The sequence below is a fragment of the Suncus etruscus genome, chromosome 10, assembly GCF_024139225.1.
Source record: "Suncus etruscus isolate mSunEtr1 chromosome 10, mSunEtr1.pri.cur, whole genome shotgun sequence".
Classification (NCBI taxonomy): Eukaryota; Metazoa; Chordata; class Mammalia; order Eulipotyphla; family Soricidae; genus Suncus; species Suncus etruscus.
In genome coordinates, this window is record NC_064857.1 from 14572762 (window position 1) to 14585291 (window position 12530).

The window sequence follows — 12530 nt, forward strand, 5'->3', positions numbered from 1 at the left end:
CTCTCCCCATCTTTGTTGTTGTTTTTATTTTGGGGGGCCACACCTAGCAATGCTCACTGGGGTACTCCTGGTTCTGTGCTCAGGATTATTTTCTGATGGGCATGGGGGAACATATGGATTCCAGGGATCCAACCCTTGAAAGCTTTGTGCAAGGCAAAGGCCATACCTGAGCTGCTATCAGCTCAGGCACTCTCCCCACTTTTTGGTTGTTTGTTTCTGGGTCACCCCCAGTGACGCTCAGAGGTTACTCCTGACTCTGGGCTCAGAAATTGCTCCTGGATTGGGGGACCATCTGGGATGCCAGGGGATTGAACCATGATCCATCCTAGGTCAGCACGTGCAAGGCAAACACCCTACTGCTTGCGCCACTGCTCCAGCCCCTCTCCCCATTTTAAAAATGAAATTGTTGGGGGAGGTCAAACCCCTTGTTGATGGTCTCCAAGTCAAAGAATGATTCCCAAAAAGATAAATTGAATCCCATCCTTCCGTCCCCCCTTTTGGGGAGACTTTGATAATAATGTCCGGAGTAAATAATCAACGAATGCAAAAGATCAGGGGACCAAAGGTTCAGCAAGGAAAGTCTTTTGTCAGTTGCAGCCAGCTCCAAAAAGCAAACTGAACCAGCCGTCAGTTCTGGCAAAAGAGCTCCCTATGCCTCCCCAACAAGCTTTTTATTTCATTCCTTAATTCCCCCCACCTGGAAGATCCAGGTGGGATGACAGGCAAAAACAATATTACAACAATTACTCAACAATTCCCCCTTTTTTGTAAGCAAACAATAATAGTATACAATACAATACAATAATAATATACAATACAATACAACACTACATGATTACAATTACAAAACTTTAATGAAATATTAAATACTATAAAATTAAAAACATTAATTTCAATTAATTAAAAACATTTAATTACACTAATCATAAATTAAATATACTTTAAAAGATTTTAGTCATAAAAAAATACAAATATATAAGTTAAAATTTTTTTACTAGGTTCAAAGTTACTCTCAAAAAATAAGGAGTATAGAACTCCTAAAAGTCCAATCAAAGACATTTGATGAATCAGGAAAGACGAGTTGTAACTTGATATAGGACACAGCACTGGAACAGTTAATGATGTATTCTTCAGTTCGATATCAGGAGGCTTGCAATTGTGATGAGATTCCTACAAATAAAACGTTAAGAACTAGAAAGAAAAGATGAATTGTAAGAAATAATAAATTAAGGCATAAAGTGTCAGGAAAAAAAAACCATAAACAAAAATTATAAAACTGATAAACATGAAAATACATACTATACAAAATTATGGGAATAACACTCATTTATAATTGCCAGAAATATCTATTAGACAGGAATCAAAATAAAGCCAAAGAAAAAATTTGAATTAAATCAAAAAGAAAAAAGAAAAAACACTTTGAAAATATAATAATGAAAAAACTGTTTAAATGAATATTTCAAAATAACAAAAAATTATAGTAACAAAAAAAACTTTTTAAATCAAAGTCGAGTAAATCTAGATGATCAAGAATTTCATATACACCATAACCATAACATTCTATAATGCAAATATGAAATAATAAATGTATTATAATCAGTCATCAATAATGAGCACTGTGAACAGAGTCTACCCAAAATTATGGTTATATCAAAACTATGATTATATCTTCATCTCAAAATCTATGTTGAGAGCAATAAAACACTGATGTTACAATGAAAGACAAAAGTTGCCAAATAAACATATATCAATACACAATCATAAAGCAACATTAACATGATTAAGTATCTTTCTTTCATATAGGTCTTAAGTAACATCAATATATTGCAAAATCTTCTAATTAATAGTGACCTAAAACAATACTGAAATTAAGGCATAATTACATCATACAAACAACCACAATGGGGATTCATCGTATTCATTCCTATTAAGCAATCATACCTAAAAAATGACCAGTAAAACATCAATGATAATCAACAAATAAAGGAAATGATCATTAAGTATTCATAGTAGATCTCTGAGAAATATAAAACAAGATATATGCTGCTGTAGATTTTACCGATGCAATAGGGATTTTCTTGATCTTCTTATCATCAAAATTGATCCAATACTGTTCTGTGGCAATTTTACAATATGAAGTACAATGTCCATAATGAACTTGACCAAAATGATTTGATACTGATGATAAATTATATTTTTCAATATTGTTATTATCTTCTTTAGTGAATTCTGCTAAATTGAGGTCTTCCAAAGGAAAATCCACATAAGTGTATAATTTTTTAATCTGTTTTCCATCAAAAGCAAAACGTTTCAAATGAATTATCAATACGGGAGGTATTTTCCATAAATATGTTTTCTTTGAAAAATTCCTTTTAGTGTTGCAATTATAACAGTGAATTCTATTGTTATCTCTCAAATCATCTTCTTTAAAAAACTCAACAAGGCATTCCTGTAAAGTACATTTATCTGCAGATTTGACAGCCAGGGACAACTGAACAAATGTTTCATAAACCTCAGACTTTTGGTAACATGTAAGACACTGTAGTATAGATTTAAACTGTCCTTGAAAGGTATCATAGATAATAGATTTGCAAACTCTAAATTGTTCATATTTATCATTGTCTATAAAGTGTACAGTTTTATCTGTTATTGAATTTTTAAGCAAATCTTGATGTAGTCCTTCTATAAGAAACATTAATAATTCGTGAGGATCCTGTTGGTTGTGTCCAGCAAATTGGTCATTGAGTAAACTTACTGTTGCTTTGAAACTTTCAGGATTGAAATACTTATGGCATCCATTTCCCATGATTTTGATAAGATGACCAAATTCATCTGCTAATTTACCTTTATGTCCCTTTGGATTTTCTCTGTTAATATCTTTTTTATAATAATCTTGATAAAAATACTGAGTCAAGTCTGTAATATTATACAAGCATTGCAATATTGAATTCATGTAACATGAGTTACCCAAATTTTGTAATCCAGTGAAAACAGGTTTTCGTTTTTCTGTTTGTAGTCCAGACTGTAAGGATTTTTCACTTTTGTCAGATTCACTGAGAATATGAGGTATGAAAGTTGATCCTTCACTTACTTTCCCAGTCACCTCAGCAGCACCACAACTGTCAATATCTTGAGCACTCTGTACTTGATGTGGGGAGGAGTCTATAGTCCCAGCAACCTGACCTTGATCATCAGTGCCAGTCCGATTTCTAACGAGACGCAAGGGGACCCAAAATTTCTTAGGAGGGTTGTCATTTGTAGAAACATAAGCATAACCCCTCCCTCTCAAGAGGAGATAACCAGCAATCCATTTTTTATCCTCTTTTATCCAAATTGGAATATTTGTTGTTTCTTGTCTCTGATTATCTTCTTTAAAATGCTTTTCCCCTGCTGTATAGCTCTCTCCCTGAGGTAAATTTAGATAATTTAGTGTAATGAGAGTCAAAGATAACAGCTCCATTGGCATCAAACCTCTTTTTCTATTCTTTTGCAATTGAGTTTTCAGAGTTCTATGGGCTCTTTCCACAATTGCCTGTCCTTGACAATTGTGGGGAATTCCTTTAAGATGTTTTATCTGCCATTCATTACAAAAAAATTCAAAAGTTTTACTTATATAAGAAGGTCCATTATCAGTCTTAATAGAATACGGAATACCCATAACAGAAAAACATTGTAAAAGAAAACTGCAAACTGCCTTAGATTTTTGAGAAGACATAGGAATTGCCCAAATAAATCGAGAATATGTATCCACTACCACATGAAGGTATGGTTTTTTGGGAAATAAGTCTGTTTGAGTTACATCCATTTGCCACAATTCGTTAGACTGCAAGCCTCTTGGATTTGCTCCTGCTATATGAGTCTTTTGTGCTAGCGGGGCACATATGTTACATCTTTTTATAATTTCTCTCGCTTGCCTCCATGGAATTTGATAATTTACATGTAAACGACGAGCATTTGTGTGTAAGGCTGAATGTTCCTCTACAGGTGATTTAAATATAGGCATTGCCAACAAATCAGCAGTTTTATTTCCTTGAGCCATTGGCCCTGGAAGGCCTGAATGAGCTCTAATATGTGTGATGAAAATAGGTTCAGTTCTTTTTTGAATAATGTGTTGTAACTTTTTTAATAAATTCTGTATAATAGGACTATGAGAATTGAGGGAGGCAGTGGCTATCACCGGGCATAAATTTACAACATATAAAGAATCAGAAACGACATTCATGGCTTCAGATACATTTTCTAATAGATAAATTAACGTTGCTAATTCAACTTTCTGTGCAGACTTATATTTGGTTTCTATTGTTATGTTCATATTTTCTCCGGTTATTCCGCCTCGTCCCCCACTTGATCCATCTACATAAAAAACTTTTGCATTGGGAATAGGAGAATCCCTCACAATTGAAGATATAACAAACTGAGTCTTTTTCAAAAAGTCCCAGGTCTTTCCTTTTGGATAGTGAGAAGAAATCTCTCCTGTAAAATCTGAGAGAGCCCTTTGTAGAGATTCATTAAGAGGCAATATTAACTCAATTTCCTTTTTTGGTATTGGCAATACTATTATATCTGGATCAAAACCTAACAAAGATATTGATCTGAGTCTTGCTTTTATAATCAATTCTGAGATTAGTTGCAGGTAAGATATCACAGACTGAGGCTGTTTGTTATGTAAATACACCCATTCCAAAGGACCAGCCTGTTGCATTAAAGCTGCAGTAGGTGTTTCTTTTGTAGGGAAAATTAATAAAAATACCTTCTCTCCAGGGATAAATCTTAAAAGAAATAATTTTTGCAGTCTGTTCAAGAAAATGTCCAATTCATTTTTAGCAGCTTGTGTTAAATTTCTGGGACTATCTAATGCAGGATTACCTTCCAAAGTTTTAAACAGATTAAACAGCTCTGCATTTGAGATTCCTAGTGCTGGGCGGAGCCAATTTACATCACCCAAAAGTTTCTGAAAGTCATTAAGCGTTTTAAGGTTCTCTTTTTTTATGGAAATTTTTTGTGGACGTATTGATGTTCTGTCCAAAATAAAGCCCAAGTATTGATATGGTGGCATGGTCTGTATTTTTTCTAAAGCTATTTTCAGTCCTGCCATTTGCAAACAATTGATCACATAAGCATATAATTTCTGTAAATCTGTTTCATTATTCATTGTAATTAAAATATCATCGGTGTAATGATAAATTATAGCTTGGGGAAATCTTTCACGAGCAGGGCTCAAAATTTTGTCCACAAAATATTGACACATAGTTGGTGAATTTAGCATGCCCTGAGGGAGAACAGTCCACTGAAAACGCCTGCAAGGGTGAGTATTATTAATAGAAGGAACTGAGAATGCAAAACGGTGTTTATCATCTGGGTGAATAGGAATATGATAGAAACAGTCTTTTAGGTCAATTATAATTAGTGGCCATTCCTTAGGGATTACTACAGGTGATGGTAAACCTGTCTGTAATTTTCCCATAGGTACCATAGATAAATTCACAGCTCTCAGATCCATTAACAATCTCCATTTACCAGATTTCTTTTTTATGGTAAATACAGGTGAATTCCATTGAGAAAACGAAGGCTCAATATGTCCTAATTTTAGCTGTTCTTCCACTAATTCTGTCAGCACCTTTAATTTATCAGTTTTAAGGGGCCACTGGCCTATCCAAATTGGTTCATCAGATTTCCATTTTATTTTTATTGGTGCTGGGGTTTTACTAGCAGTGGCCCCTACCAAAAATTTTGGGTTTTTAATTCAGAAGAAGGTTCAGGCTCACCTTGAGCTAATGGAATATGGAATTCTGCCTTCCATTGTTTATGCAAATCACGGCCCCACAGGGATGGTGAGAATGGGCCCACATGAGGTCTGATTATAGCCTTTTGATTTTCTGGGCCATAAAATACCATGGTTCTTGTGCTTAACAAGCAAGAACTCAGGCCTCCTATTCCTTTTAACGAATATGGAATTTCTTGCAGAGACCAATTTTTTGGCCATTCTTTATCAGAAATTACAGTGACCTGAGCACCTGTGTCTATCATGCCATTAAAGACTTGCCCTTCTATATTAAGTTTAATCATTGGATTTTCATCTTTACATTTAGTAATCAAAGCCACTAATGGGTTTTTGGCAGCCCCTGGATCTGTGCTTCCAAAACCTCCAGTTCTTATCTTATCTGAAGTCCCAAATTTAACATAAGGTATTATTACTATTTGGGCAATTGTCTCCCCTTTTTTGAAAGTCCAAGTAACAGGCACATTGATAACTACAATAATTTCTCCCTTTGAGTCTGAATCAATAACACCTGTGATTACTGATATACCTTTTACATTAAGGGAACTTCTGCCCAGAATCAAACCCATTGTATCTGGGGGTGGTGGTCCCACTATGCCTGTGTGTAGCATATAAGGGCATTCTCCTGGATAAATTGTAATGTCCACTGGGCAAGTTATATCAAGCCCAGCACTGCCCACAGTGGCATGTGTTAATTCACTGATTGAAATTAATCTTCTTGGGCTGGGCTGGGGAGAATTATGGTTTGATGACTTTGCCCCTGATTTGTAAGGGCCTGGGGATGGGCCCTGTAGGAGTTTCCCTGTTTTTTAATTGTAGATCCTGGAGGAACTGAATTTAACAAAAGATGGCAATTCCTTTTAATATGTCCTTGTTTTCCACAATGGTAACAGGCAAATTGTCTCCTAGGGTTTGTATTAAAAGTTCTTCCTATGTTATTACTATGGGGATTTCCAGATCTACAGTCTTTTGCCCAGTGGTAACCCTTATTACATTTTGGGCAGAGACCTGGTTTTCGGGCAAGTTTTTGTCCCCTTTGGTAAAGAGGTATATTTCCTTTAGTAATTGCAAAGGTTTGCACCTGATCTGAATTTGCTAATGAATGGGGTATATCATAAACATTCCTACAGGCATATAAAAATTCATTTAAATCAGCTTTTTCCTGCAACGGAGCCAATACCAATTTGCAAGCTGAATTAGCATTATGATAAGCCAAACATTTTTCTAGAAATTTCCTCACCTCATCATTTTTAACTTGTATTTTTAAAGCATCTTTGAGTTTAGCCACAAATTCTACATAAGGCTCTTGGGGACCTTGGATGATTCTTAAAAAGGTTCCCTCACCAGTACTGTTAGTATCAATTCTTTCCCATGCAGATAATGCAATGTCTTTAATTATTTTTGAGATTTCCTTTGGTAAAGCTGCTTGTGTCTGTATATTTGAATATTGATTTTCTCCCATTAATAATTCATATGAGAGATTAACCCCTGCCACTCGTTTTTTGGTTCCATCTGGACTATATAGTTTGGATTTCACACCCTCTGCATATAACATTTCCCATTCAGTTCGCTGTTTAGATGGCAGGCATATTTCAGCAAGTTTTTTAAAGTCATGCAGAGTCCAAATTGATTTTCGACACCACATGCTTAGCACCTCCTGACAATATGGAGAGGTAGCCCCATATTCTTTACATGCTTTCTTAAACCGTTCTACATCCTCCATTTCAAGAGGTTCATAATTTGAAACATATACTGTTTGAAATGGAGTTGAGGCTGGATTAGCAGAAGTACCTTGCACAGGACTCTGATGCCTGAGGTGTGGAATACTAGAATGTGGTTCATTGTCTGAGTTGGCATTAACATGTGAGTCCATACTGTGAACAGAATCAGGACTCTCTTGTGGACTTAGCACTGGAGGCTGATCATCAGTGTCAAGATCTTGATTTGGATTATGAGTATCTAAATTACGTGTCCGAGTTGATTTTTTACCGGCAAAAATACCTATACTTTTGCTGCCAGTGTTAGATTTATCAGCCTGTATCTTAGTCTGAATTTTCGTAGGAAAAATTTTTTTATTGTCCATACTGGTCATCACTTTACAATTTCCACATTGTCTATTTCCTAACCACCAGCCAATGACTATGCATATGGTAGTCATATTAGCCAACACAGAAATTCCACAAACTATGACTAATGGAGACCACTCAAGCAATGCAAATATTGGAGTAGAAATTTTTGATTGAATTGTAAGCAGCAACCATCCAACGACAATGATATTTACTAGTATCAAACCAAATGGTTTATATCCAAGCAGAGTAATGCACTTGAGTAATGCCAAACCGATGTATTTAATAACAGATGGCATAGTGAGCGTGAGTATCCATAATAACCAGCCAAGGATCTCCAGAGGTGATTTCCAATAAAACATGTCACTTACAGTTCCAGAGGGTCCAGATTCACCTGTTCCGGGCGCCAAATGTTGGGGGAGGTCAAACCCCTTGTTGATGGTCTCCAAGTCAAAGAATGATTCCCAAAAAGATAAATTGAATCCCATCCTTCCGTCCCCCCTTTTGGGGAGACTTTGATAATAATGTCCGGAGTAAATAATCAACGAATGCAAAAGATCAGGGGACCAAAGGTTCAGCAAGGAAAGTCTTTTGTCAGTTGCAGCCAGCTCCAAAAAGCAAACTGAACCAGCCGTCAGTTCTGGCAAAAGAGCTCCCTATGCCTCCCCAACAAGCTTTTTATTTCATTCCTTAATTCCCCCCACCTGGAAGATCCAGGTGGGATGACAGGCAAAAACAATATTACAACAATTACTCAACAGAAATCATATGATTTTCTTTTAATTTTTTGTTTTTGACCATTGCCATAACTGATGACTATTTAGAACGATTCTAATTTTAGTGATAGTTTCGGTGTAATTTTGTTTTTTTAATGTATTAAATTTAATGTATTAAATTGTATTTTATTTTGCCCCATGTGTTTCTTTCATTTAATTTAGTTACATTTTAACCTAAAAAGTTGAATCATTTGAGACACATTTAAAGTCATACATTTGAGTTTAATAATACACAGTTCAGCCTGCTATGTCAAGATCATTTTCTCCTTTGCACAAGTATCTGTGGTTTTGTTTTTCCCCACTGTGAAGTAGTCTGTGTTATTTCTTAATCAGATATTCCTCTATTGTTCTCTTTATATGTAAGTAAATTTTGTTCAATAAAATATATCTTGCTTCACAATTAAAAAATATTCACTGTTTCTCTCCAAACATTTTCCCCAAATAAGAAATTACAGCTCCTTATTCATCTGCATTATGAGAGTGCTCAGAGTCAGAATGGTTCTTTCTAATTACTGTTGCAATATTTTCTAGGTTGTCATGTGTTTTATCTGAATTCTTACCATGAAGTTATTTAGCCACAGTTTAATGTATATGCATACAAACTGGATATGCATTTAGTCAGTATTTGGATGTTTTCAATTTAATACATTTTAAATTTTATTTTAATTTGGTCAACACATATACTCAACAAAGTAATTTACTTTGAGTTCCTTATTTTAAAGAAATAAAGTATGGAAATTTGACAATATAAAGTTAGGTTACTAATGTTACAAATGGTATTTAATATTCAAATTATCTGCAAATTATTTCTGAACGATGTGACAGATTTTTTTTTTTTTTTTTTTTTTTTTTTTTGGTTTTTGGGCCACACCCGGTGACGCTCAGGGGTTACTCCTGGCTATGCGCTCAGAAGTCGCTCCTGGCTTGGGGGACCATATGGGACGCCGGGGGATCGAACCGCGGTCCGTCTCCTAGGCTAGCGCAGGTAAGGCAGGCACCTTACCTCGAGCGCCACTGCCCGGCCCCTATGTGACAGATTTTTTCTGATGGCTCAATATTCTTAATTAATATTTGTATAAAATATTTATGCATACTCTTGTTAGCCTGGTTAGTTACTACTTAAAGAGTGAGTGATTTGACATATGCAGAATTATACTTGTGGGTAAATGTACAAAAGATGCTATAATATATTTATATAATATGTTCATTAAAATACACTATAAATTGGATCTGTGTTTTGTGAGTGAAGGCTATAAATTACTATTATCTTCATAGCAATTAAAGCTAAAGTTTTACATATATATATATATATATATATTTTTTTTTTTTTACAGAACCAGAGACATAGTGTGCTATTAAGGCTACTGTTTCATGCTGGGTTTGATTCCTGAACTGAACTGATTTTGATTCCTGGCACCTTATATGAGCTCCCTGTACTGCCAGAAATCATCCCTTAAACATAGAGTCAGATGTGGCTCAAAAAAATTAAATAAAATAAGTAAATAAAAGCTATTTCCCTTGGGGCCAGAATGGTGGTGTAAGGTGTCTGTCTTGCCAGTGCTAGCCTAGGATGGAAGCAGTTCGCTCCCCTGGTGCCCCATATGATCCCCCCAAGCCAGGAGCGATTTCTGAGCGCATAGCCAGGAGTAACCCCTGAGCGTCACTGGGCGTGGTCCACAAACCAAAAAAAAAAAAAAGATATTTTTTAAATTTTATTTTCAAGTTTTAAAAAAATTTAAATTGTATTTGACGTTATATCACATAATTAGCAATAATTATACCACTATAATTACCACTATATTTTCAGTATACAGCAAATACATGCACTTAATTTTAATGTATTATAAATAAGAGTACAACTAACAAATCGTATATTATACGTCAGTTGTAGGAGTTTTAATATTTGTGTTTTATTTTTAATAATTTTATGGTTCTAATTTTCCTAGGAATTTTTGTGACACTCTGAGATTTTCTATTCCTAGGGTGTCATATTTTCCATTTGCTTCACTGAAGTTATCCAAAAAACTCAACGAATGCATTATTTTTTCACTATCTAATATGTTTGCAGTAAGTGGACAGTTTCAAATGCTATTTTAGTACTTAACACTTGAGTCTTTTAAAAGCTCAAACATATCTTATGATTGCATTGTGCAGAGAAAATAGCAGCTAATACAGTTATTAGAAATATATTAATATATACTTTTAATCAACAACTGAATAACAGCATGCTGTGTTAATTATTTTTGGTACATGAAGACTGATTGCATTTTCCTAATGCAAACACTTTTTCTTAGAGTTTTTCATTTACATATTCATTGAATATGGAAAAACATTACCCAATTTTTTTACTATTTAAAAAATTACAATTAGAAATAAAATATGTAAATATCGCTATTATTTTCATAGGGAGCAGTAAATAAATAATTTTTAAAAATGTATGCACTGGGCACTAATGATACGTATATTTGGGTCAAAATTATTATAAAGTCATCAAATTTTGTTAGCATTATTTTTAAGGAATGACTAAGATATAATAAGATTTAGAGATCTTTATTTTTTAATATGTTGACAGTATTTAAAGGCACAAATTGTCTTGGTGAGGAGTACTTAAAAATAAAATTATATCTTACATACCTATGGTTCAAAATAGATAAACTACGAAAAGTCTATTTGCATGCGATAAAATTAAGAACCAAATAATACCATGAGTTTGAAATACAAATAAAATTTTACCATGATTAAAGATCATTGTTCAACCAGGCATTCAAAACCAGTTTTGAATCCTTGCACTGCATAGCTCCATAAGCAGTACCAACAAACAACAACAACAACAACAACAACAAAAATACAAAGTAATGAGAAGAGAGGGTAAAAGAGCAAGGGCATGTTAGTTTGCTTGAACGTGTTCGATGCTTAGGCCCTGTAAGTATAAATCTGTAGGTCACAGTTGTTGCTTCGGTGGTCTGGCTGGTCATGTGCTTCAGGTCCTAAAAGAAGGCATAATCTAGAGATAAAGGGTCTGTTAAAGAGTTTTATCCAGACATTTTCATGATGCAAGCTGAGTATGGTGCCTCTTGTGACTGAGCACCAAGGTACCACTGTAGGATGTTCACCCTTTGTATCCAGGAACCCCTGTTCTCTCTACGCTTCTGTTTCTGCTGTTGCTAGTTTCTTTATAGTATAATGTGTAGTCGGGCTTTGTGTTGTTTCTCTTCCCTTTGTTTTGGGCTCTACTCCCCAGTATAGGGTGATTATTACAGTATTTGAGGTTTCTATCCTGTTACACCCTGTTATTTGATTGCGGGGTATTGGTTGTATATTTGGTGTATATTCTAGGTACTTCAGAATAGTGCTATCATTCTATGTTTACTTTTCATCTTCTGGCTTACTTCGTTTAACATAATATTTTCTAGGTCCATCCATGTAGCTGCGAAGTCTATGATTGTATCATTTCTAACCGCCATGTATAAAATATGGAACGCTTCACGAATTTGCATGTCATCCTTACACAGGGGCCATGCTAATCTTCTCTGCATTGTTCCAATTTTAGTATAAGTGCTGCCGAAGCGAGCACTTTGTTGTCGTTTTTAACTGTATGAATGCTTTGTATATATTGTTTTTTTGCCCAATAGGTATCAATTCTATCCCATTGATTTGGCAATCTATCTTTATTCTATTCCATTACCATACTGTGTTGTACTATAGCTTTCTGGTAAATTGTGAAATCTAGGAAGGCAATGGTCCCCATTTGATTCTTCCCTATTGCTTTCGCTATTCTGTAAATTCTATGCTTCCATATAAAAATTATAAGTATTTGGCTTTATGGCCTTAAAACTAACAGGGACATTTTGAAGTAAATCTAGTTGCATTTGAATATTATTTGTGTAAGATTGCTTTTTATTTATTTTT

The 12530-nt window shown here is 34.7% G+C and overlaps 1 non-coding gene across 1 annotated transcript; it reads right to left on the bottom strand.

Annotated features, from left to right (window-relative positions):
- Window positions 1–12088: 12088 nt before the first annotated feature.
- LOC126021529 (U6 spliceosomal RNA) lies at window positions 12089–12195 on the bottom strand. The gene has a single exon (XR_007500038.1). It is a non-coding gene; the product is annotated as a U6 spliceosomal RNA (small nuclear RNA).
- Between the last annotated feature and the right edge of the window lie 335 nt (window positions 12196–12530).